The sequence below is a fragment of the Myotis myotis genome, unplaced genomic scaffold (assembly GCF_014108235.1).
Source record: "Myotis myotis isolate mMyoMyo1 unplaced genomic scaffold, mMyoMyo1.p scaffold_m19_p_4, whole genome shotgun sequence".
Lineage (NCBI taxonomy): Eukaryota > Metazoa > Chordata > Mammalia > Chiroptera > Vespertilionidae > Myotis > Myotis myotis.
The window spans coordinates 81,771,238-81,796,969 of record NW_023416346.1 but is presented as its reverse complement, the minus strand read 5'-3'; the positions used below and the strand labels follow the sequence as shown (position 1 = coordinate 81,796,969).

Genomic DNA, 25,732 nt, shown 5'->3' with positions numbered 1-25,732 from the left:
GGAAACCAGGGGTGTCTGCTTTCTAAGCTCTAACCCTAGAGCCCCCAGTCCTGGCTTCTGCTCACACAGCTTCAGTCCAATCTTCCCTACCTCCTGGAGCACAAGGTGGGTGGCTCCACAGGGAATTTTGTGTGTTGGCCTTTTAAGAGGGTGCCTGGTCCTAACCAGTTTGGCTCAGTGGATAGATCCTCGGCCTGTGGACTGAAGGGTCCCAGGTTCGATTCTGTTCAAGGGCATGTACCTTGGTTGTGGGCACATCCCCAGTAGGGAGTGTGCAGGAGGCAGCTGATGTTTCTCTCATCGATGTTTCTCTCTATCCCTTTCCCCTCTTCTCTGTAAAAAAAATCAATAAAATATATTTTTTTAAAAAGAGGGTGCCTGAATATCCAGCTCTCTCTCCCTGGCTGACAGCAACTCTTCTGTTTTCATTATTATTATTATTATTATTATTATTATTATTATTATTATTGATTTCAGAGGGAGAGAGGGATAGAAACATGAATGATGAGAGAGTCATTGATTGGCTGCCTTCTGCACGCCCACTATTGGGGGTCGAGCCTGCAACCCAGGCATGTCCCCTGACTGGGAATCGAACCATGACCTCCTGGTTCATAGTTTGATGCTCAACCACTGAGCCATGCTGGCCGGGCACCCTGTTGCTTTTCATAGCCTGAAGTTATGTGGGTAACCTTCTCAGTTCTGGTGCTCTCTACTGGGGGGCCCAGCTTGGGGAGTAGACCCCAGAATTCTCAGTGGCACCCCCCCCCACAGCTGAGATATCTCTCCTAAACTTCAGTTGCTGTCTGTGAGCCTGACCAACCCTTTTGTGCCTGTGCCCCTCCTACCAGTCTCTAGGCTGTCTCCACTTTTGGTCCTTAGTTAGCAGGGTTCTCTTCAGTGAATCTTACATTGATTATTCAGGAAGTGTTTTTGTATTTTAGTTGTAATTCTAGTTTGTTCCTGGGAGCATGTCTGTGCAGCATCCACTTACTCTGGTGCCATTTTTTAATTTCTTCTCAATAACCATTTTGTGACTACTCTGTACCAAGCACTCTGCTGGCTGCTGTGAATACAGTGTTGGAGATAGGTCCACACGAGTGCAATAAGTGAAATGGTAAATGCAATTTCCTATAAAGGTACAGAGGAGGGCATGTACCCCCAAGTCTGGAACTACCGGAGACAGAACTTCTCAGAGATGACTAGTGTGAGTTAACCAGACAAAGAAGGCATTTAGTGGTAGGCAATAGGCATCATTTCAGGCAGAGAAAAGAGCATGTGACTAAATAGTTAGGGATGATTAGAGCATGGTGCACATGGAAGGGGCTGGTGAAAGCTGAATCTAGAATTAATCAGGGTCCAGATCATGGAGAGCTTGGCAGTCTTTGCTAAAGAATTTGGACTTAATCCTAAAGGTTAATGGGATCCGTTGAAGGACTTGGGTGACTTCAGCAGCAGTTTGGAATATGGATTGTAGGCGAATAGGACTGGAGATGGTGTGGCAGTCAATTAGGCAAGATGTGAGTCATTTGTAAGGCAAGAACAGTAGGCAGAGATTTGAGAGAATTTAGGAGGTAGACTCAACAAGTGATGGATCAAATGTGGGAGATATTTAAGTCAGTTATTCAATAAATATTGATTGAGCCTAGTGGGTACCAGGCATTATTCTAGGTGCTCTGAATATAGCAGTGAATAAAACATAACCCCTTCCCTCAAAGAGCTAAGCATTTTAGTGGGATAGGTTGACAGTAAACAGGTAAGTAAGAGTGACAACTATTGTGAAGAAAAAAAGTGATGTGAGAGGGTACGGGGTAAGGGTACTAATGTAATGGTCCAGGAAGCCCTTACTTCGTGGCTGTCACTGGCATAGAAATCATGCATGTATTACTGTGATAAAGTTAAAACATTTTTTAGAAATTTGAAAAGGCAAGCAATGAAAGAACCACAAAAAGTATTATTTAAAATATATTTTTATTGATTTCAGAGAGGAAGGGAGAGAGAGATAGAAATATCAATGATGAGAGAATCATTGGCTTCCTCCTGCACACCCCACACTGGGGATCAAGCCCGCAATCTGGGCATGTGCCCTAACCGGGAATCGAGCCATGACCTCCTGGTTCACAGGTCAACGCTCAACCACTGAACCATACCAGCCAGGCCACAAATGGTACTTTAAAAGACTAGTCAGAGAAGTATGAGGAAACCAAGATACACTGTGTTTAGGGGTGCCAAAGGAGAATTACAAAGGAGGGAGTGGTCAGCAAGTACCAATACTTGGCGAAAGGTCATTCAGATAAGGGTTGACATTTGTCATTTGCACTTGACAATTGGTGAGCCTAATGAAAACAGTTTCTTTGGAATAGTGGGTGCAGCAATCAGATGGCAAGTGGATTAAAGAATTGAATGTGAGGAAATAGAAACAGCTTGATTTGATAACTAATAGCTATCATTCACTGTGTTGGCCTCTGCGGAGAGCTCTTCCAACTGACTTCATTTAATCTTGAACCATCTGAGATAGGTATTATTATTCCCATTTTACAGATGAGGAAACTTGTTCAGCGGCACAAAGAGAGGGATTATTAGACTTGGAGTAGAGAAGGACCACCTTTAAATTAAGACCAAAAAGATGGGTATTGGATATATATAAGCAGAAGGAAGGGAGCAAACCATGCCTCTGGACACTACAGATCCTAATAAAGAGTTTTGTCTTTGTCCTAAAAGTAGTGGGAAACTTCATTGGGAGTGGAACAGCTTGAGAAGGTAATCTTAGGTTTGTGTTTTCAAAATGTTGGCTTTCTTTCCACATCAGTGTAAAAATAGCCATATTTTCCCTATTGTTAGTTTAAGCTTCTATTGCAATTCCAGGTTCTTGGCCATTGTAGTACAACTAGAGGTCCAATGCACAAAATTCATGCAAGGGGTTTAGCCCTTGCAGCCTTGGCTTCGTCCGGAAGGATGTCTGGAAGGTTGTTTGGCTGTCCGGTTAATTAGCATATTACACTTTTATTGTCCTATATAATAAAAGACTAATATGCAAATCAACCAAATGGTGGAACGAATGGTTGCTATGACACTCACTGACCACCAGGGGCAGACACACAATGCAGGAGCTGCCCCTGGTGGTTGGTGCACTCCAACAAAGGGAGCGCCACTCAGCCAGAAGCTGGGCTCACGGCTGGCAAGTGCAGTGGTGGTGGGAGCCTCTCCCGCCTCCACACAGCGCTAAGGGTGTCCTACTGATGGCTTAGGCCCGTTCCGAGGGGAGCAGGCCTAAGCTGTCAATCGGACATCCCCCAAAGGCTCCTGGACTGTGAGAGGGCTCAGGACAGGCTGAAGGACCCCCCCCCCCCCCGAGTGCATGAATTTTGTGCTCCTGGCCTCTAGTTATAGATATTTGCCTAAATATAATAATTTAATTTGTTTTCTCTGACTCTGAAGACAACTAGTGTGCTTGTTAAAAAATACGGCTTCCTAGGCCCCAGTTCAGCCCTCTTGAGTCAGAACATCTAGGGAAGAAGACTAGTAGTCTACTTCACAGATAGCCCAAATGATTTTTATTTGATAAGTTTGGAAAACTGATCAAGCAACATTTCCAAATTAATGTTATCCTCAGCTGTTCTTATACATCAAAATGGGAGTAGAGGTTGCCTATTACAAACTTAAATTTCTGGGCTTGGAATGTGCATTTTTAATATGCACACCTATAATTCTGATGCAGATAGTCATTAAAGTAATAATAGCAACAATATTAATAATCCTCTGGTAAACCAAGTTCTTTAGAAGAAATACAAAATTACAATTTTCTGTTGTCTTTACAATTAGAGGAAGAGAGACGGAGAGAGAGAAGCAGAGAAACAGAGATTGGTTTCCTCCTACACGTGCCCCAACTAGGGATTGAACCTGCAGTCTGAGTTATGTGCCTGGACCAGCATCAAACCAGCAACACTTCAGGATGACACTTCAACCAACTGACCCATACCAGCCAGGGCCAAAATTACAATTTTTTAATTATCAGGCATATAATCAAATTTATCCTTGGCTTCTTGGTTCATAATAACTAAATAGTCAAGGATTTTAAATATATTACCTTTAATATTATGTATTTCACATTTTTTAAAATATATTTTATTAATTTTTTACAGAGAGGAAGGGAGAGGGATAGAGAGTTAGAAACATCAATGAGAGAGAAACATCCATCAGCTGTCTCCTGCATACCTCCCACTGGGGATGTGCCCGCAACCAAGGTACATGCCCTTGACTGGAATTGAACCTGGGACTTTTCAGTCTGCAGGCCAACGCTCTATCCACTGAGCAAAACCGGTTTGAGCTGTATTTCACTTATTAATAAATATCATATATAAACTGTAACAATTAATGTACAAATTATAAATTCAGCAAATTGGTTAAATAGATGTAAACTTTCAAAATAATTTCTTTTAAATATTGCCTGTGTAGGTTGGGATTTTCCACATTTTGAGGACTTGGAATCCAGTGTTTTCAATCAATTCCATATTACAACTTTTAGAAATATCCATTCATCCTGATGTACAATAAAATAAAAATATGTGCTTATATCCTGTGTTTCTTTCTGACTTATTTAGTCCAAGTAAGACTTTATATCAACCAAAAATTTGACTCAGCTATCTATAATACAGGGTTACAGTTGTTTGTATAGAAAACAATACAATAATTAGTAAATAACAGTACAAAAATAAACTGTTTTACATATAAATGTAAACCTACTTTTGCCTCACTCTGTATATGTAAGCAGTGGTCAAATAACAGAGTAAAATTAAATTACATTTTAGCCCTAGTCAGTGTGGCTCAGTTGGTTGGAGCATTGTCCTATATACCAAAAGATCATGAGTTCAATTCCTGATTAGGGTACATACCCTGATTGCGGGTTTGATCCCTGGTCAGGGTGCATGCAGGAGGCAGCCAATCGATGTTTCTCTCTCCCCCTCTCTCTCTAAAATAAATAATATATCTTCAGGTGAGGATTAAAAAAATTACATTTTAGTAGGTGGGAGGGTATGTCATATCAGTGATCACAAAATTATTCACTCTTCCTGTGTTATTTTCTTATGAAAACAGGAATATTTTAAGGGGAGGAAATAGCTGTATTGGAAAACTAAGAGCAAATTAATGCTCAAAACTAGAGAAATGGTTAAATATTTAGGAAGGAAAATGAATTTGTAAATGAGAAATGAAGAATGCTAGGATGGGTGCCAGATATATTTTGCTTCACTTTTACCAACTGTGTAAATATATCAGAAGAAAGTGTATCAGTAGTTAAGTGTATTAGAGGCTGTTTATTTTAGACAACTTACTCCCTAAATTTCTTTATTCTAAATCTTGACATCTTGTCTATTTTTAAAATAATGTCAGCACAGTGCACATACTATGACCATGAAGGCAAGAGTTTAAGCCAGTCTTTTTATTTCTTTGTTTCTTCCCCCCAAACAAAGTTTCTAGATTCTCAAGGGGGTACCTTGTAGATGTGGTGGGGAAGCTCATCAGAGTTTGGGAGGAGGATTTTTTAAAGCCTTCCAAGTGATATAGAGGTCTGTCCCCTCTTCCCCAGTCCCTATTTTAGACAGCTTGATGAAGTTTTCTCCAATATTGAATCAATTCTTAGGTCTCAATAGTTAAATTCAAAACCAATTAATTCCTTATTAATAAGGAATTTTCAACCTTTTACCTTTGTTCTGCTTTATTAAACAGCTTTCAATCTATCAAACAATAGTTAAAATAATAGATCTTAACCTCTTTAAGGGGTATGGACACTTTTGAAAACATGGTAAAAGCTGTGAAATCTCCCTCCAAAAAAAATATAAGTACATAAAAAGTATTGTTTATAATATCAAGTGTTTCTTGTACTCGTTAAGAAACAGAATTTTAAAAGAGAGGTTTAAAGTAACTTTCTATTGAAAGGTGTCTAAGTCTCAAACAATACAGCATAATTTTATTTTATTTTATTTTATTGATTTGAGAGACATCAATTTGTTGTTCTATTTATTTATGCATTCATTGGCTGATTCTTGTATGTGCCCTGGCCAGGGATCGAACCCACAACTTTGGCATATGGGGATGATACTCTAACCCAGCGGTTCTCAACCTGTGGGTCGCAACCCCTTTGGAGGTCGAATGACCCTTTCACAGGGGTCGCCTAAGACCATCCTGCATATCAGATATTTACATTATGATTCATAACAGCAACATTACAGTTATGAAGTAGCAACGAAAAGAATTTATAGTTGGGTCACAACATGAGGAACTGTATAGTGGGGCCTTGACTTACGAGTGTCCCGACTAATGAGTTTTTCGAGATACGAGCCGTCTCTGGGCCGATCTTTTGCTTTGGGTTAGCTAAAATTCGGGTTACAAGCCAGCTTCAGATACCCCACCGCTAGTTGGCACAGCGAACGTCACAGTGAACGCCACAACATCAGCTCAGCATCGTGTCTCACTTGTTCACTGTTGATTTGACATATGAGTAATTTGAGCTACGAACTCTGTCACGGAACGAATTAAACTCATAAGTCAGGGCCCCACTGTATTTAAAGGGCCAGAAGGTTGAGAGCCACTGCTCTAACCAACTGAGTACCTGGCCAGGGCACAATAGAGCCCAATTTAAATACTCCTAAATCTTAAGAAAAAAATCATAAGCAAGTTACAGGTGGGATTGGCAGTTTCCAGTAGAAAAGTTAGGGTAGCACATTTTCATTCTCTTGTGGTGAATTTACAATTCATCCCACTTACTCCAACCTTCTAAATGCCATTTGTAACTCCCAGATTCCAGGAGAATCTCTTTATGGAGGAAAAAACATTTAAACAAAAGCTCAGATCCAAGTGTTTTAGGAAAGTAATGTGGTTTTAAATACGGGCGTGAATGTCATACTGTGGCTTCCACAACTTAGTATGAGACCTTGAGCAGTTAACTAAGATTCTGTTTCCTCAGCTATCTGACAGGATGGTAATGAGAATAAAGGAGATTTACCATATGAATCGCTTAGCACAGTGCCTAACACCCAGTAAATGTTAGCTATTCTAAATAAACAGTAGTTCATAGTTCAGACCAATTTAAGTTGTTCTAACTCCTGGAAGTAAAACCTTAATGTTAAATTCCAAACACCAGTTAGTCTTTTTGCATTCCTGACCCAGTAGAAATCCTCAAGAGAGGAGGGTTTGTCAGAATTACCTGAGAGACTTTTTGAACTCCCATTGTCCTCATTAATCTTCCCCACATTCAGATTTGCTTCCACTACCACCCAGAGTTATATTATCCCCTTGGCTGAAAGCCAGTGGCCGGGCGGGGGTGGGGGTGGGGGGTGGCACTGGTATAGGTGAAAATGTGGAAAGAGGGGGAAAGCTTCAAAACCACATGTTGACTTCATCTCCCATCCTGAAATGGCTAGAAAACAGAACCTTTCAGTTTACTTGGCACTCCTTTATTTAAAACTTTATGACACAAATAAAAGTAAAACAAATATTTGAAGGCTCTAGACAGCTCCATGTATGATTTACAGCTCCAAATACTGTAAACAAGCTGTATGAAAAGCAGATATAAAAAAGCCATAATAATTTGTTTAGCACTAACTTTTGTAATTTAAATATTTTAGCATTGTTCCAAGTTTCTTGATGTGTTTTCAAAATTCAAGTTTAGAATGCAAATTTTGGCTTTTAAAAGGTTTGCATCTCATATTTTCATTGTAAGATTTTTTTTTACCTTAAAATTATAAGTTATCAGATTTAACTTTTATTTTTTCTTGGAAATACATAATTTAATTTATTTTTTTAAATTATTTTTTAATTATATCTTTATTGTTCAGATTATTACATTGGTTCCTCTTTTTCCCCCCATAACTCCCTTCCACCCAATTCCCACCCCACCCTCCGCCCTCACTCCCCACCCACTGTCCTCATCCATAGGTGTACGATTTTTGTCTAGTCTCTTCCCGAACTCCCCCCCCCACAAAGCTTTCCCCCCCGAGAATAGTCAGTCCACTCCCTATCTATGCCCCTGATTCTATTATATTCACCAGTTTATTCTGTTCATCAGATTATTTATTCACTTGATTTTTAGATTCACTTGTTGATAGATGTGTATTTGTTGTTCATAATTTGTATCTTTACCTTTTTCTTCCTCTTCCTCTTCTTAAAGGATACCTTTCAGCATTTCATATAATACTGGTTTGGTGGTGATGAACTCCTTTAGCTTTTTCTTATCTGTGAAGCTCTTTATCTGACCTTCAATTCTGATGATAGCTTTGCTGGGTAAAGTAATCTTGGTTGTAGGTTCTTGGCATTCATCACTTTGAATATTTCTTGCCACTCCCTTCTGGCCTGCAAAGTTTCTGTTGAGAAATCAGCTGACAGTCATATGGGTATTCCCTTGTAGGTAACTGCGTTTCTTTCTCTTGCTGCTTTTAAGATTCTCTCTTTGTCTTTTGCCTTTGGCATTTTAATTATGATGTGTCTTGGTGTGGTCCTCTTTGGATTCCTTTTGTTTGGGGTTCTCTGCGCTTCTTGGACCTGTAAGTCTATTTCTTTCACCAGGTGGGGGAAGTTTTCTGTCATTATTTCTTCAAATAGGTTTTCAATATCTTGCTCTCTCTCATCTTCTGGCACCCCTATAATTCTGATGTTGGTACGCTTGAAGCTGTCCCAGAGGCTCCTTACACTATCTTCGTATTTTCGGATTCTTTTTTCATTTTGCTTTTCCGGTTGGGTGTTTTTTGCTTCTTCGCATTTCAAATCTTTGACTTGATTCTTGCGCTCCTCTGGTCTACTGTTGGGAGTCTGTATAGTATTCTTTATTTCAGTCCGTGTATGCTTAATTTCTAGTTGGTTCTTTATCACAACATCGAGGGTCTCATTAGATTTCTCGAGGATCTCATTAAGTTTATCGGCGGCTTCTAGACAGTTCTTGAGAGACCTTAAAAGTGTGGTTCTGAACTCTATATCTTCCATTGACAATTTTGTCCTGTTCTTTGTCTCCGCATTTTGTTATGCTTTCTTGGTGTACCCCCTAGTGGTCTTTGTGGGCAGTCTTGTAGTTAAGCCTTGATTGTTGTAGCTAATACTAGGGGGGATTTGACCTCCAGGCCAAGTGGCTGTGAGAGTCAGCTGTGTCTGTAGTGAGAGAACTTCTGTCCTCTAGGGAGGTGCTAATCTGGCGTTTGCCTGAGGCTATCCGGCAAATGCCTCTGTGCAGGGCTTGGGCGGGGCGGGTTGCATGGGATCAAACAGGGTGGGCCGGAGAGAGCAGTTATGGCTGCTCTCAGTCCTGTCCCTAGGGGCTCTGCCTCTCTGAGTCCCAGCAACCGCTGCAAACCTCGGAGGAAAGCTGCACTCGCTCCAACCGAAGCCAGACAGTCCCGCTTCTCCCATTTGAGTCAGGGTCCCTAAAGACTCGCCTGGATCTGGAGCTCAGAGTCTGCGACTCCCTCCTGATTGAAAACGCCAACCACGCCCTCCGCCGCCAGCCCACTCTGCCTGCACTCTGCACCTCAGTATTTGACTTCAGCACTGCGCCTCCTCTGAGTGTCGGTATGTGTTTCTCTTTCCTCCTAGTTGTAGGACTTCCACTCAGCCAGTGTTCCTGTGGTTCTGGGTGATGTCCGTTCCGTCTTTTAGTTTCACTTTTGAAGTGGTTGTTCGAGGCAGCAAACTCCGGCGTTAACCTATGCCGCCATCTTGGTTCTCTAGTTGTATTTTTTAAGTTGTTGTGCAAGGCAGCAATTTCCAGTGTTTACCTATGTCGCCATCTTGGTTTTTCTCTTCTTTCACTAAAAGTGTCAGGTACTCTGTTCCAAGCACTCAAAATTTCTTGTTTGTAGTTGCACTCTTCTTCATTATTCAAACGACTTTGTTCCAGATTTTCAAGTTTCGTCCTTAAGTCGACAAACACATGAGTCCAAATGCTACCTTGAAAATCTGCAAGTTGCATCTCTAAATCGTCAATATGCATCCATTGGAAATCCTCTAATTCCAAAGTACTGTAAACAACTACACCCGGATACTTAATTATTTTAATGGTCTGTTCTAGGCTTCTAAATTGGTCGAATCTTTCGCTGAACTGTTCAAATAACGAGTTTACTATATTCTGGTACATAAGTGTGGACTCCATTGCACTCATTGTAGTGGCCTTCTTGAAATACTTTTTTATCCGAGGAAAATACTTATAAGTTTTAGTTTCAATATCTCGCTTGAAAATTTTAAGTTTACTTTCAAAAGATTTGATGTATCCAAACATAACATCAATACTTTTGCCAAAACCTTGTAATTTTAAGTTCAGTTCATTCATATGAACAGAGAGATCTGTAAAAAACATCAAATTGCTGACCCACTTATGATCATTGATCTGAGGAAAGTTTGCCAGATCCTTATTCTCAATAAATATCGTAATTTCGTCAAAGCACTCCACAAATCGCTCAAGTACTTTACCTCGACTCAGCCATCTCACATTATTGAACATCAGTAGTCCACTGTAGGTTGAATCAACTTCCTGTAAAAGTGCAGAAAATTCTTGCTTGTGAAGGGGTCGAGAAGCTATAAAATTCACAATTTTTGTTACAACTGATATTAAATCATTCAATTCTGAGAACCCTGATTTGGCACACAACACCTGATAGATAATGCAATGAAAAGGTACAAGTGGATGTCTAATAGCTTCCATAAACAATTTCAGGAATCCCACATTTTTTCCCACCATATTTGGTGCCCCATCTGTTGTGACTGACACAATTTTAGAGATATCAGTGTTTAGGTCACTGAATGTTTTTATAACAACCTTACATATTTTGTTTCCTGATGTACTTATTGGCACTGATTCTAACTTTATCAACTCTTCTCTCATTGTGAGACCATCAGAATATCTAGCAATAATGGCCAACCGAGCATTTGATGTGACATCAGTAGTTTCATCAAGAGAAATCAAAAAATATTTACAACTATTTAAGTCTTTTTTAAATTGATGTACGTTTTTGTTAAAGCTATTATTCTGTCTTTGATAGTATTTCTACTAAGGGGTAACTCAGAAATTCTTTTAATAATATCTTTATTTTTCATATCGTGAAATAGAGCTGGTGCACATCTTAGAAATGTTTCCTTAATAAATTCTCCGTCACTGAGGGCTTTTCCATGCTGAGCTATGGAGTGAGCAATACAGTAACTTGCTGATGTTAAATTTGTAGAGCATCTTACAAATTTAATGATGGAATTTGATTGACTTTTATAGAGGTGTAGCTGCCTAGAAATGTATTCCTTCCTTTCATCGATACTTTTTTTCAAGAGCTCACAATGATTAGTTTCAAAATGTCTCTTTTTTTTTCCACGTTCTGCTTACTACTGTTTCATTACACAGTATGCACAATGATCTGTTGTTTCTGTTGACAATCCCATACATCTCGGTCCATATGTCTTGAAAGGGTCGGCTACTGCTACTTCCACTTCCTTTATCATTCAATCTTGCTTTTTTTATTTTATTTTTGTTTTAATACATTTTATTGATTTTTTACAGAGAGGAAGGGAGAGGGATAGAGAGTAGAAACATCGATGAGAGAGAAACATCGATCAGCTGCATCCTGCACACCCCCTACTGGGGATGTGCCTGCAACCAAGGTACATCTCGGTCTATATATCTTGAAAGGGTTGGCTACTGCTACTTCCACTTCCTTTAGCATTCAATCTTGCTTTTTCATTGTCCATCACAAGGCTGCAAAAATAAATATAAATCACGGTGTTTTTTATAAAAGGTTGATAGGTTTCTTACCTATTAACTTTTTGCAGTGTTGTTGCACTGACTCCTGGTGCAAAACAATTCAAAGATAGTATGTATAACCAACAAATATATGGTGCTGTAATCAATTATCCGACACGCAGAATGTCTCGTTGAGCACTGTTGAACTGTATATCTTTTTCTTCTAACCCTCCCACTCCTGTCTCCTAACGAACATGGCGATCAAGTGCGTCTGTTTGCCGAATGCACCCGAACGCACGGGAAGCTTACCCGAGGCACATGTTGACAATAACGAGGCCGTTTCCAGAATTGGGCATTTTGTCACTCGAGTAAAAATAAAATGTCATGAGTAAAGATTAATCTCTTTATAGTGCAATTCTTAACCTTTTTATATTAATGTCAATATTGGAACAATGTATCTTGGATGTTTTCACTATGTATCTTTGCTACGCCACACCGATGTACATGTTTACATCCGGTTTTAGAATTGCATTATTGATCATGAATAACGTGAGTAATAATATTACTCGGGTGATGCCCAACTCTGGCCGTTGCGAGAGACAAATATTTGAATTATGCAATTTTTTGTCTCTGTCGATGCGTGTCACCCAAAATGAGTTCGCGTGTCACCTCTGACACCCGTGTCATAGGTTCGCCATCACTGGCCTAGAGCTTTCCCTAGGTGTCAAATCTTACTATAGACAGGGCCCCAAGACTTGGAAGATAGTCTCTCAACATATACGTCAAAAAGACTATGCTGCTCAGTTCTCCTCCCTCCAGTACTCATTACAAAATAATAACTGAATTTCCATGAACTCTTCTGTTCTCCAACATATGCTATTTTTGTGCATTTTGCCAGGGACATGCTTACTTCCCAGTCTATAATATGGTGCTTCGGAGCCTAGATACAGTTCAGAGATGCTCATGTGCATGATTTACAAAATAGTTAAACTTCTGTTATTGTTTTCAAATTAAGATAATATGTCATAGTGCCTAAGAATTATGGCTTTGAAGCCAAACTCCTATGTTCAACTGCCTCTTTAGGCAAGTTGCCTGGGCCTTATTTTTCTCATTTGTAAATATAGGATAGTAGGATCATCATAAAAATTAAATGAAATATATTGTGAAGTGTTTAGAATAATGTCTGGCAAGTAGTAAGCACTCAGTAAAGGGGAGGTGTTCTAATTCCACAGTTCACACCAGCTCCTAAATCACAATCTACCAGTGTTCTAGTTCAAGCAGAAAAGTAAGCATGCTGCTAAACCAGTGAATGCAAACCTATTAGAAGTAAGTATGTCCACTCTGGGAAGACCAGTTGACCACCTCTTTAGTTGACCTTTATCCCAACCATGGTCTCAGTCTCAACAATCAGCTGTGTCCAAACCTTAAGTCAAACTGAAATGAACACTTATTTTTTTATTGATCAACAAAGAAATTTAACAAGTAGTCAAGTACTTATATTTGCTCATTAGTGCATTCTCTACTAGTTGACAGATCTACATGAGAAGTCATTGTAATCAGAATGTTAAATGATTCTCATCATTGATGTTTCTAGCTCTCTCTCCCTCTCCCTTGCTTTCTGAAGTCAATAAAAATATTTAAAAATGATAAACGTGTTTTAAAAAACCAACAAAATAAATCCCAGACATCGCATTTTACCAGTAATTTCATCACTGTGTAACTATTATGGATAAAAACCAAATATAAATAACTCCTCTACAGTATATTTGAAACCTCTACTGCTTTTCTAAAAAGACCTGAAGTTTTTCTTCAAGAGATTATTTCTGCTCATTTCTTCTAAGTTTTGGGGATTTCCATAAGGATACCATTCATTTCTAGTATCCTGCTTTCATAATAATAATTTAGTTACCATTTCTTGACCATGTTATATGACAGATATCATGTTTTATGTATTAGATCGAACCATATGAAAACATTTTTGTACATCAAAATGAGATTGAGCCTGGCCAGTGTGGGTCAGTGGTTGAGCATCGACCCATGAACCAGGAGGTCATGTTTTGATTCCCAGTCAGGGCACATGCCCAGGTTGCAGTCTTGATCCCGAGTGTGGGGAGTGCATGCAGGAGGCAGCCAATTGATGATTCTCATCGTTGATGTTTCTATCGCTCCCTCTCTGAAATCAATAAAAATATATTTTTAAAAAATGAGATTGAATATTGGCAATTTCATATGGTTCAGCTTAATACATTATCTTCTTTAATCTCACAATAACCCTGAAGTAGGTGATAGTATATCCATATTTTTAAAAAATATGTTTTTATTGATTTCAGAGAGAAGGAGAGGAAGAGAGAGATAGAAACATCAATGATGAGAGAGAACCATCAATAGGCTGCCTCCTGCATGCCCCCCCCAGCGGGGATCGAGCCCACAACACAGGCTTGTGGCCCTGACCATAATCAGACCCAGGACCTTTCAGTCCACAGGCCAACACTCTATCCCACTCAGCCAAACCAGCCAGGGATATAGGCCCATTTTTACAGATGAGAATAATTAAGTGACTTTCCTAATGTCACATATTTATAAATGGTAAAACCAGGATTTGGATACAGGTCTGTTTCTAAAACCCATGTGTTTTAACACAATACTGCTTTTATTTTAAATCATTTTTTATTTTTCAATTATATTGACACAGCCTGTCTAATAAAAGAGAAACATGCAAATTGACCATACCTCCACTATGCCCACAAGCCACGCCCAACAGCCAATCAGTTACTATGCAAATTAACCAAACCAAGATGGCAGTGGGCGGCCATGGAGCTGGAGTGAGCAGGAGGCTTGGGTTGCCCTGGCGATGGAGGAAGCCAAGCTTCCTGCCTGCCCTGGCCAGCCGTGGCCTCTGCTCAAGGCTACAAAGTTTCAATTATAGAAGACAAATAAATCCCAGATACCTGCTTCCAGCCAGCCTGGCCTCCGCTCACAGAGGTGCTGAAAAAAAAAAGAAAGTAAAAAAGGAGGGGCTGGGAGCTTGGATCGCTGGGGGGCTTGGCCAGCCTGCAAACAGCCATCAGCCCCTCACCCAGACTGGCCAGGCACCCCAGCGGGGACCCCCACCCTAAAGGGGGTGTGGCCAGCCTGAAAACAGCCCTCAGCCCCTCACCCAGGCTGGCCACACCCCCATGGGGTGAGGGTCCCCTCTGGGGGGCTGGGCTAGCCTGCAAAAAGCCATCAGCCTCTCACCCAGGCTGGCCAGGTGAGCAGTTAGGATCCAGCAGTCCTGGATTGTGAGAGGGATGTCTGACTGCCGGTTTAGGCCTGATCCCTGTAAACCAGCAGTAGGACATCCTTTGAGGGGTCCCAGATTGGAGAGGGTGCAGGCCGGGCTGAAGAACACCCCCACCCCTCCGTGCACGAATTTCGTGTACCGGGCCACTAGTATTATATTAGTTCCAGGTGTACACCTCAGTGATTAGACATTACATAACTTACTAAATGATCATCCCAATGAATCTCGTACCCATCTGACACCATACATAGTTATTAGAATATTACTGACTATATTCCCTCTGTTGTACTATGACTGTTCGGTAACAATCAATTTGTACTTTTAAAAAAAATTTTTTTTTATTGATTTCAGAGGAGAAGGGAGACAAAGAGAGGGGGAAACATTGATGACAAGAGAGAATCATTGATGGGCTGCCTCCTGCAGGCCCCACACTGGGGACCTAGTCCACAACCTGGGCACATGCCCTGACCGGGAATTGAACCATGACCTCCTGGTTCATAGGTTAACGCTCAACCACGGAGCCATGTCAGCTGGGCCAATTTGTACTTCTTAATCCCTTCACCTTTTTTATCCATCTGCCCAACCCCCATCCCATCTGGCAAATTCCAAAATGTTCTCTGTATCTGTCTCTTTCTGTTCTGCTTGTCTGTAGATTTTTAAAATGTTTTTATTGATTTTTAAAGAGAGAAGAAGGGAAAGGGAGAAGTGAGAGATAGATAGAAACATCAATGAGAGAGAAACATTGATCGGCTGCCTCCTGCAGGCCCTCTACTGGGGATCAAGCTCACAATCCAGGCTAGTGCCCTGAACGGGAATCGAACCAGTGACCTCTTAGTGCAGTGGTTGGCAAACTGTGGCTTGCGAGCCACATGCAGCTCTTTGGCCCCTTGAGTGTGTCTCTTCCACAAAATACCGACTTCTGCACATGGGCCACGAACTTTCAATTGCACTGTACGTGCGCACCCGCACGTGGTATTTTGTGGAAGAGCCACACTCAAGGGGCCAAAGAGCCACATGTGGCTCGCGAGCCGCAGTTTGCTGACCACTGTCTTAGTGCATAGGCCAACACTCAACCACTGAGCCACACCGGCCTCACCATTTATATTGTTTTTTAGATTCAATTTTTGATATGTATTTATTGCCATTTTATTCTTCATATATTTCATCTTTCCCCTTTTCTTAAAGAAAACCCTTTAACCAGTTAACTGCCACGCATCCAAAATGGAAATCATCCCCATTTTTTCCATATGTGCTGGAATATTTACTAATTTATCATAATTTTTTTTACAAACCCAGAGATGTCACCAACAAGTCTGATTTTAAAATTGGGTGACCAGAGTTGATATGCGAGGTTTGCGGCTGTAGACACACGTGGCATGTGGGTAAGGTCTGCTGCTTGCATCTATAGACGCTTATGGTGTACAAAGGGTTAACATTTCATGTAATAGTGGTTTGGTGGTGATGAACTCTTAGCTTTTTTTGTCTTGGAAACTATGTCTTCAGATTCTAAATGATAACTTTGCTGGGTAAAGTAATCTTGGTTGTAATCTTGCTTTTTATCACTTTGAATATTTCTTGCCACTCCCTTCTGGCCTGCAAAGTTTCTGTTGAGAAATCAGCTGACGGTCGTATGGGTGCTCCCTTTTAGGTAACTAACTGCTTGTCTTGCGGCTTTTAAGATTCTCTGTCTTTAAACTTTTGCATTTTAATTATGATGTGTTTTTGGTGTGGTCCTCTTGGGTTCATCTTGTTTGGGACTCTGTGCTTCTTGGACTTTTTTGTCTATTTCCTTTACCAAGTTAGGGAAGTTTTCTGTCATTTTTTTCAAATAGAATTTCAACTTACTGTTCTCTTTCTTCTCCTTATGGCACCCTCAAAGGCTCCTTACACTACCCTCATATTTTGGATTCTTTTTGTTGTTCTGATTGGGTCTTTTTTGCTGCCTTATATTCCAAATCGCTGATTTGATTCTTGGCTTCATCTACTCTACCGTTGATTCCCTGTTAATTATTCTTCATTTTAGTTAGTGTATGCTTCATTTCTGACCAGTCCTTTTTTATGCTGTTGAGGTTCTCACTAAGTTCACTGAGCATCCTTATAACCATCTAGTACAGTGATTCTCAACCTTCTGGCCCTTTAAATACAGTTCCTCATGTTGTGACCCAACCATAAAATTCTTTTCGTTGCTACTTCATAACTGTAATGTTGCTACTGTTATGAATCGTAATGTAAATATCTGATATGCAAGATGGTCTTAGGCAACCCCTGTGAAAGGGTCGTTCGACCACCAAAGGGGTCGCGACCCACAGGTTGAGAACTGCTGATCTAGTAGATTTCTTGTCTTCATTTTGTAATTTTTTCTGTTGCTTCTCTTCTTTCATTTGGAACATATTTCTTTGTCTCCACATTTTGTCAGCCTCTTTGTATTTTCTTTCTATGTATTAGGTACAGCTGCTACATCTTCCAACCTTGGTAGGGTGGCCTAATGTTCTGTAAGGGTTCAGTGGTACAGTCTCCACAATCACCCAAGCTGGGAACTTGAAGTGCACTTGTGCCCCCCAAACCCCTAGTGTGGCTGTGTACACCTTCCTCTTGTAGTTGAACCTTGATTACTGTTGGCAAGTCAATGGGAGGGATTTAGCCCCAGGCCAATCAGCTGCAAGGACCACCAACCTCTGACCACTATGGAGGATCAGCTGTGAAGGGCCCATCCCACAGAACAGAACTTACTTCAATAGGGCTCTGGTGCCCACTGAGTCTGCCCCTTGAGCATGTTGCTTGTGGAGGTAATTGGGTGGTGGTGCTTCGCCATGGTCTTAAGCTGTCCACTGAGTGTGCTGGTTCTGGGGCTTCCTGGGAGGTGCAGGCCAAGATCAGCTGCTACCTATGTTCTGCCCAGAGCCACCCAACATGAGCTACAAAGTGATCTGCAGTTGGCTGCTCCTTGTGCTAAACTTGGAGGTGCCTAGGTGAGGCCACGCTGGGAACCAAGGCTGGCTGGCTGCTGCTAGTGCCAGGCCTGGGACCACTTAGCGAGAGGTATGAGGCATGTTGTGCCCAGATGCTGCTTGTTTGACAGATTTTAGGAAAATCTGAAGCCTGAGCCAAGACAGGCCATTTGTATGGGAAAGTCACTGGAAACAGCTTGGGTTGGCCCAAAATGTGGGTGGGGCAGGGCCTCAGGGAATCACCAGGGTGGGACAAACAGTGTGAACCAGGTTGATGGAGTGTCAGATATGGCATCCACCTGCTGGCTCTGTTGGGGGGAGTCTCATCAAAGGAATAATGGCCTCTGCCAGCACTTGTATTTAGGAGAAAGCTGCCCCTCCAGCTCTCACCCTGATGCCAAACAATTCAGTTCTTCCCTGTATGTCTCTGGTTCCCTTGAGGCTGCTGCTCCATCACTGGAACTCAGAGAGAGTGAGTCTGAGTAAGTCCCTAATAAGTCCTGTGCATGGGCCCTGTAAGAGGAACTGCCTAGGACTCCAGAAGCCCTCCATCTCCCTCAACTTCAATACAGCCAGAAGCTATGGGGACTTTTCTTCTTGGCACTGGAACGCTGGGCTGGGCAGCCTGGTATGAGGCTGGGACTCCTCATTCCTCAGGGGGGACCTCTGTAGCTGAGATGTCTGATTTTTATCTGCCACATGTGGTTGTGGGACCAGCCCGTTCTGTGTGTCTTCCCCTCCTACCAGTCTCCATGTGGTTTCTTCTTCTTTGTTTTTCTTTAAATATATTTTTATTGATTTCAGAGAGGAAGGGAGGAGGAGAGAGATAGAAACATCAATGATGAAAGAGAATCATTGATTGGCAGCTTCCTGCACACTCCTTACTGGGGATCAAGCCTGCAACCTGGGCATGTGCCTTTGACCAGGAATCGAACCTGGGACCCTTCAGTCCATAGGCTGATGCTCTATCCAGTGAGCCAGACGGGCTAGGGCTGGCTTCTTCTTTAATTCTCTAGTTGTAGGACTTTCATTCAGCCAAATTTCAGGTGGTTCTGAATGATGATTATTCTACTAGTGACCCGGTGCATGAAATTTGTGCACATTAAAAGGGAATTAATTAGAGGAAATATTTTTATATTGCTATTTGCTCTTTCTCTATAATAGAAGTGTCAGAGATGAAAGAAAATTAGTAAAATGTATATGAAAATCTTCCTCCTGCCAGAGTCTGAGGCACATCATGGGAATCAGAGTCAAGTCCCCGCCCACCCACGTGCACCTCAAAATCATGCGAGACCAAGACCCGGCCGGCCCCACCCCCATTGGGCTAGATCTAGACCTGGCCGGCCCCACCCCTATCAAGCCCTGCCAGGTGGGGGGCACAGTTTGAGGTCCCCTGTTAAGCCCCTTCGGGTGGAGGGTGTGGCCTAAGGTCCCCCATCAAGCCGTGCCAGTCAGGGAGGTATGGCCTGAGGTCCCCTATCAAGCCCCACCAGGCAGGGGGTGGAGTCCCTTTTCCTGGCCCAGTGCCAGGCTTACTCAGGTCCCTGCTGATTGCTCCTTAAGGTTCATTATGGGAACTCGGCCTTGGCTGTGGGTGTAGCCATCTTGTATTATGGAACCCCTGCTTCTGCTGTGGGCGCAGCCATATTGACCATTACACGTGATGGTCAGTTTGCATATTCCCTCTTTAGTAGATAAGATAGTGTGTTTTGATGTGGTTGTGGGAAGAGGTGAGTATTGCATTTACCTATGCCACCATCTTGAATAGAAGTCTCCAACACAATACTGCTTTTAGAAAATGTTGTGATGAGGATATGATAAAGCAGGTGCTGACTGACACACTGTGTGAAGGAGTGTAACTTAGTATGACTGATGAAAGGTATTTGGCCCTGTGCATCAACATAGCATTAAGAATTTTCTTTTTAAAAAAATATATTTTATTGATTTTTTTACAGAGAAGGGGGGAGAGGGATAGAGAGTTAGAAACATCCATGAGAGAGAAACATCGATCAGCTGCCTTCTGCACACACCCTACTGGGGATGTGTCCACAACCAAGGTACATGCCCTTGACCAGAATCAAACCTGGGACCCTTCAGTCCGCAGGCCGACGCTCTATCCACTGAGCCAAACTGGTCAGAGCAGCATTAAGAATTTTCATCTTAAGTAACTCATTTCTATAAAAATATTCTAAGGAAATAATCAGATAAACCTGAAGTTTTTTATAATATATGCTCATCAAAGTATTCTATTTTTAGTATTAAAAATTAGAAACAATGGGTCTTCAACAATAAAGGCTTAAGTTACAACAAAGAATTAAGGTATAGCCACAAGATGGATATGGACAAATCCTCAAATGATACAATGTCAAGTGAGACAAGCAATATACAGAATTAAGGATGACCATGTTTTCTGTTAAAAAAAAATATAGAGAGAGAGAGGAGAAACCAAGATGGCAGCATAGGTAAACACTGGAAATTGCTGCCTCACACAACCACTTCAAAACTACAACTAAAAGACAAAACAGACATCATCCAGAACCACAGGAAGGCTGGCTGAGTGGAAATTCTACAACTAGAAGGAAAGAGAAATGCACACTGAGACTGAGGAGGTGTGGAAGTAAAGTGCAGAGGTACGGAGGTGCACGCAGAGAAAGGGCTGGCAACGGAGGACGCCGGTGTTTTTTTCAATCAGGAGGGAGCCTCAAGCTCCCGACTGCTCTGAACTCCAGTTCCGGGCAAGTCTCTGGGGACCCAGACTCATACAGGGAGAAACTGGACAGTCTGTCAGCGGGCGGAACTCAAGGGCGACTTTGTCTCAGAGGTGCTTGCAGCAATTACCGCGGGACACTAAGACCCGGGGGCCTCTTAGGACAGGGCTGAGGATCAGCCATAGCTGTTTGCTCTGCCCTGTTGATTCCCTGAGACCCCGCCCCACCCAAGCTGTGTGAAGAGGCTTTTGCATATGAAAGGCCTGGCCCTTTGAGATCTAAAATTACCTAACAAACTGCAGCTGGGTCAGAGAGACCCAGATCATCCAAAAGAAGGCCCAAGGCCCCATAGCATCTTGCATTGCTTCACAGCTGGGCCTCATCTGGGCACCTCCAAACCCCAAACCAGGGAGAGGAATCTGCAGATCTCTCCATAGCTCCTGCTGGGTAGCATCAGGCAGAGGCTAAATTAGCACCTCCTTACAGATCCAAGAGCTCGTGTACCCAGTGGTCAGAGTGGGACCATCCAGATTACAACTCCTCAGATCCATAAGGGACACACTCAGGGGGCAGACTCAGTGAGCACCAAAGCCCCACTGAAGCAAGTCTTGCCCCATAAGGGTGTCTTCAGCACAGAAGTTCTCCCACTGTAGACACAGCTGATTCTCACAGCCAATTTGCCTGGAGGTCAATTCCTCCCAGTGATACCAACAGCAATCAAGGCTTAACTACAACAAGACTGTGCACAAAGCCCACAAAGGGGTGCACCAAGAGTGTCCACCTCAGGTAATTGGGGAGACTGAGCCACTGGGCCCTATAGGACACCTAGCACACAAAGCCACTCTATGAACACAGGGAAGCAGCCAAAATGCGGAAACAAAAAAAAAGCAGATCACAAATGACAGAAATGGAGGAAAGCAAACTACTGGATATAGAGTTCAAAACCATGGTTATAAGGTTTTTCAAGAATTTTCTAGAAACCGCCGATAAATTTAGTGAGACCCTGGAGGATATGAAAGAGGACCAACTAGAAATTAAGCATACACTGATTGAAATAAAGAATAATATACAGAGATCCAACAGCAGACAAGAGGATCCTAAGAATCAAGTCAAAGATTTGAAATACAAGTAGCAAAAAATACCCAACCGGAAAAGCAAAATGAAAAAAAAAATCCAAAAATATGAAGATAGTGTAAGGAGCCTCTGGGACAACTTCAAGCGTACCAACATCTGAATTATGGGGGTGCCAGAAGAAGAGAGAGTGCAAGATATTGAAAACCTATTTGAAGAAATAATGACAGAAAACTTCCCCTACCTGGTGAAAGAAATAGTCTTACAAGTCCAGGAAGCGCAGAGAACCCCAAACAAAAGGAATCCAAAGAGGACCACACCAAGACACATCATAATTAAAATGCCAAGGGCAAAAGGCAAAGAGAAACCTTAAAAGCAGCAAGAGAAAAACAGTCAGTTACCTACAAGGAAGCACCCATACGACTGTCAGCTGATTTCCCAATAGAAACTATGCAGGCCAGAAGGGAGTGGCAAGAAATATTCAAAGTGATGAATACCAAAAACCTACAACCAAGATTACTTTATCCAGCAAAGCTACCAATCAGAATTGAAGGTCAGACAAAGAGCTTCACAGATAAGAAAAAGCTAAATGAGTTCTTCACCACCAAACCAGTATTATATGAAATGCTGAAAGGTATCCTTTAAGAAGAGAAAGAAGAAGGAAAGGTAAAGATAAAAATTATGAACAAATACATATCTATCAACAAGTGAATCTAAAAATCAAGTGAATAAAAAAATCTGATGATCAGAGTAAACTGGTGAATATAATAGAATTAGGGGCATAGAAAGGGAGTGGACTGATTATTCTCTGGGGAGAAAGGGGTGTGGGGGGTTTGGGAAGAGACTGGACAAAGATCGTACACCTATGGATGAGGACAGTGGGGGGGGGGGTAAGGGCAGAGGGTGGGGTGGGAACTGGGTGGAGGGGATCTATGGGGGGAAAAAAGAGGAACAACTGTAATCTGAACAATAAAGATTTATTTAAAAGAAAATATATATAGCCCTAGCTGGTTTTGCTCAGTGGTTGAAGCATTGGCCTGTAGACTGAAGGGTCCCAGGTTCGATTCCTGGCAAGGGCATGTACCTAGGTTGCTAGGTCAATCCCCAGCCCTGGTCAAGGTGCATATGGGAGGCAACCAATTGATGTGTCTCTCTCACATCACTGTTTCTCTCTGTCTCACCTCCTCCCTTCCACTCTTTCTCTCTAAAAAAAAAAAATAGTGGAAAAGTACCGTCTGGTGAGGATTTAAAAAATTAAATAAATGTAGAAAAGTCTAGGAGGAAATACAGGAAACTTGTAATAATAGTTATATCTTTACAATTGGATGAAGGTGGTGTTCATTTTATTTTTTAAATTTTTCTGTAGAGAATTTCCTATAAAATACATACTTTTATCATAAAAATACTGAAAATAAATTTTGGTAAAAGAAAAATGTCAATTATAATCCCACTACTCTTAATACAATAACTGTGTCTTTTTTAAGAGGGCAACAAATTAATTTTATTTCTCCTTTCTACTTCTGAAACTTTTTTCTTTAAAAGGTATGCATGGCCCTAACTGGTTTGGCTCAGTGGATAGAGCGTCGGCCTGCGGACTGAAGGGTCCCAGGTTTGATTCCAGTCAAGGGCATGTACCTTGGTTGCAGGCACATCCCCAGTGGGGGGTGCGCAAGAGGCAGCTGATGGATGTTTCTCTTATCAATCTTTCTATCTCTCTATCCCTCTCCCTTCCTCTCTTTAAAAAATCAATAAAATATATTTTTTAAAAAATTTCTAAAAGGTATGCATTGCTCAAAAATGTTTTTTAAGAACTTGCTTTAAAGGGAATAAACTCATTCCTCTGGGTCAAGGTTCTGTGTCCACAGGAGGCCCCTTCTCCAGCTTTTAGAAGTGCTCACAGAGAAACTTTATGGCGCGCTCAGGCTTGGAGATGCAGGATGCAGTTCTTGAGTACCTGCTTAATGCTCTGCTTCCGGACTTACAGCTCCCACGCCTTCATACTCTCATTCTCCTCCAGCGGGTGGGTCAGTGGTGAGGCCATGGTGCTCACGTCCTGCATCCTGGATGGTGGTGCTGAAGGGCTGGAGCAGGGACTAGAGGACGCAGGGAGGGCAAGTGGGTCCCTGTACTGCAGCGGCACTGCCTTCTCCCTGCCTCCCCCACATACAACAACCGTTTTTATTTTTGCATATTATCTCCTAGTCTTTTTTCTCACAATTTCATAATTTTACCTGATAGTAGTCATGTTGTAAAAAGTATATGTTTTTTTTAAACTTAAAAATTAGTATTGTTCAAGTGTTATTGGTCATTGTAGAAAATTATAGATAAGCAAAAAGGAGATATAAACTTGTAATCCCACCACCAGGGAAAATCATTGTTAACTTGTTACAAGGCTATGTCATTAGCTCAGATGAGAAGTGATGAGGACTTCAACTAAAGCAATGCTAAGCTTGAAGAAGATGGGATATATTTGGGAGATATATAGGAAGTACACTCAACCATGCTTGGTGACTTAGTTGTTAAAGGAGGCAAGAAATAAGGAGGCTTATAGGATTCAGTCATGCAGTCAATAAATATTTATAGTGTGCCTACCAAGTGCCAGGCACTGGGACATAGCAGTCACAAACATGTCTAAAAATTTTTATTCTCATGGAGTTTCTACCCTACTGGAAAGGAGACATACAGTAAACAAACACAGCCCTGGCCAGGTGGCTCAATTGGTCGGAGCATTGTACCGTACATCACAAGGTTGTGGGTTCAATTTCTGATTAGGGCACATACCTAGGTTGCAGGTTCCATTCCCCGTCAGGGAGTGTATGTGAGGCAACCATTTGAAGTTTCTCACATTAATGTTTCTCCCCCCCCCCCGTTTCTCTCTCTAAAACAAACAATAAAACATATCCTCCGGTAAGGATTAAAAAACAACAACAAACTGCCCCACTGGTGTGGCTCAGTGGTTGAGTGTTGACCTTTGAACCAGGAGGTCATGGTTTGATTCCTGGTCAGGGCACATGCCCCGGTTGCGGACTCCATCCCCAGTGTGGGGCATGAAGGAGGCAGCCAATCAATGATTGTCTCTCATCATTGATGTATCTATCTCTCTCTCCCTCTCCCTTCCTCTCTGAAATCAATAAAAATATATTTAAAAAACACACACAACAAACAAAACAAACTATGTTAGAAATAAAAGAAGGTGAGCCCTAGGCGGTTTGGCTCAGTGGTTATAGCGGCAGACTGCAGACTGAACGATCCCGGGTTTGATTCTGGTCAAAGGCACATGCCCGGGTTTCGGGCTTAATCCCCACTAGGAGGCGTGCAGGAGATAGCCAATCAATGATTCTCCCTCAAGATTGATGTTTCTATCCCTCTCTCCCTCTTCCTCTCTGAAATCAATAAAAATATATTAAAAAATAAAAGGTGATATATTAGTAGTTGTGGCTGGTTTGGGATGGGGTTGGTCCTACTTTAGATAGGACAGACAGGAAGGTCTCTAATGAGGTGGTAGCATCTTAGCTAAGACTTGAAAATGAGAAAGAGCCATCCTTTTATTGAGCCAAAGGAAGGTCATTCTAGGCAAAGGGAAAGAGCAAAATCAAAGACTCAGGCAGAAAAGTGGTTGGTGTGTTGAAGAAACTGGAGCATTGCTAGAGTACCTCAGAGTGTACTGACCAGAAGCCAGAGGTGGAAGAGAATGTGAGGAATGAAGGAATAGTCAGTATTTAAAATGCAACAGAGAAGTCAAGTATGAACTGAAAAGTATCCATTGAACTTGGCAATTGGGAGATCAGTGGAGTGCTAGGAATAGGAAATAGATCAGCACTGACTTGAAAAATTACTGGAAAAACAGGAAAAAATTTATATATATATAACCTAGGAATAAATTTAAATAAAATATTTTCAAGACCTTTATGAAGAAAATAATGACATTTTACTGAAATTAAAGACCTAATAAGTGTAGAGACATTCCAGATTCATGAATAGGAAGATTGAATATTAAAAACTTATAAAGATGTTCTAAATT

The 25,732-nt window shown here is 41.6% G+C and overlaps 1 protein-coding gene across 2 annotated transcripts in view; it reads left to right on the top strand.

Moving 5' to 3' along the window:
* TAF1 (TATA-box binding protein associated factor 1) overlaps window positions 1–25,732 on the top strand; it is a 163,445-nt gene that overhangs the window by 95,180 nt on the left and 42,533 nt on the right. The window lies entirely within an intron of this gene.